Source organism: Lipotes vexillifer, unplaced genomic scaffold (assembly GCF_000442215.2).
Source record: "Lipotes vexillifer unplaced genomic scaffold, Lipotes_vexillifer_v1.1 scaffold831, whole genome shotgun sequence".
Lineage (NCBI taxonomy): Eukaryota > Metazoa > Chordata > Mammalia > Artiodactyla > Lipotidae > Lipotes > Lipotes vexillifer.
The window spans coordinates 158,471-160,589 of NW_006791661.1; the positions used below are offsets into that span (position 1 = coordinate 158,471).

The 2,119-nt window shown below is 42.9% G+C and overlaps 1 pseudogene; it reads left to right on the top strand.

Annotated features, from left to right (window-relative positions):
* Positions 1–454: 454 nt before the first annotated feature.
* Positions 455–1,822, top strand: LOC103082977 (bleomycin hydrolase pseudogene; annotated as a pseudogene).
* The last annotated feature ends 297 nt before the right edge of the window (positions 1,823–2,119 follow it).

The window sequence follows — 2,119 nt, forward strand, 5'->3', positions numbered from 1 at the left end:
ATTGGTATTAATTCTTCTTTACATATTTGGTAGAATTCTCCAATGAAACCATGTGGCCTGAAGATTTTTTTGGGGGGGAGTTTTCAAACTGTAAATTCAGTTTACTTAACAATTATAGGACTGTTCAAATTATTATCTGTTATTTCATGTTTGGTAGATTTTTTTAAAACAATTTGTCCATTTCATCTAAATTGTCAAATTTATTTCTCTAGAGTTTATGTAGTATTTTCCTAGTATCCTCTGATATCTACAGGTTCTGTAGTGCTTTTCTCCTTTTAAACAGATATTTTTAAATGTATGGGTTAATTGAAAAATGTATTAAATTTTGAATACATTAAAAATATCTCAGCGGGAGAGGCAGATCGGGCAGCTTAGGCAGCAAACCGCTGTGCAGTCCTGGCGTTTGCCTGAGGACCTCGAAACTACCTTTCCCCTGCCGGGCAGCATGGGCACCATGAACGACATGGCAGGACTGAATTCGGGGAAGGTAGCTGCCCTGCTTCAGAAACTGAATTCCGATCCTCAGTTCGTACTCGCCCAGCATGCCGGCACCACCCATGACCTGCTGGACATCTGTCTGAAGAGGGCCATGGTCCAGGGTGTTCAGCACATGTTGCAACAGGCTGTGCATCTGGAAGGCAAGCCCATCACCAACCAGAAGAGCTCAGGGCGATGCTGGATCTTTCCTTGTCTAAATGTTATGAGACTTCCATTCATGAGAAAATTAAATATTGAAGAATTTGAATTTAGTCAATCTTACCTCTTTTTCTGGGACAAGGTTGAATGCTGTTATTTCTTCTTAAATGCTTTTGTGGACACAGCGCAGAAAAAGGAGCCTGAGGATGGTAAGCTGGTGCAGTATTTGCTTACGAATCCTGCAAATAATGGAGGATAATGGGATATGCTTGTCAATATTGTTGAAAAATATGGTGTTATTGCTAAGTGCTTCCCTGAATCTTATACAACAGAGGCAACCAGAAAGATGAATGATATTCTGAATCACAAGATGAGAGAATTCTGTATACGACTGCGGAACCTAGTGTACAACAGCACAACCAAAGGAGAAATCTCAGCCACACAGGATACCACTATGGAGGAGATGTGCAGAGTGGTGTGCATCTATTTGGGTAATCCACCAGAGATGTTCACCTGGGAGTATCAAGACAAAGATAAAAACTATCAAAAGATTGGCCCCATAACACCCTTGAAGTTTTACAGGGAACATGTCAAGCCGCTCTTCAATATGGAAGATAAGATTTGTTTAGTGAATGACCCTCGGCCCCAGCACAAGTACCATAAACTTTACACAGTGGACTACTTAAGCAATATGGCTGGAGGGAGAAAAACTCTATATAACAACCAGCCCACTGACTTATTGCAGAAGATGGTTGCTGCCTCCATCAAAGATGGAGAGGCTGTATGGTTTGGCTGTGATGTTGGAAAACACTTCAATAGCAAGTTGGGCCTCAGTGACATGAATGTCTATGACCTTGAGTTAGTGTTTGGTGTCTCCATGAAGAACATGAATAAAGCTGAGAGGCTGACTTTTGGTGAGTCACTTATGACCCATGCCATGACATTCACTGCTGTCTCAGAAAAGGATGATTAGGAGGGTGCTTTTGTGAAACGGAGAGTGGAAAATTCGTGGGGTGAAGACCATGGCCACAAAGGTTACCTGTGCGTGACAGATGAGTGGTTCTCTGAATATGTCTACGAAGTGGTGTTGGACAGGAAGCATGTCCCTGAAGAGGTGCTAGCTGTACTAGAGCAGGAACCCATTGTCCTGCCAGTCTGGGACCCCATGGAGGCTTTGGCCAAATGATATTGCCTCCAGCTTTTCCTCCTCCCGTGGGACCTGAAGGAGTTGCAAAGGACAGATCCAGGGACTGAAGCCAGAGTTACACAGGTGATTGTGTGTTCCCACGGGACACAGTCAGACTCTTGGCTTTCTCCTCCAGGAACCTCTTTGGGAAAGTGTGCTTTATGCTGAAACAAAATACTCTCTAAAGAAAAAGAAGGGAAAGATCAGCTCATACTATCGACTCTCCTCATCTCCAACATCTCAGGATCTCTTAGCATTTTAATCAGATGTAATTGTTTGTCTTAAGTCTGTCACACC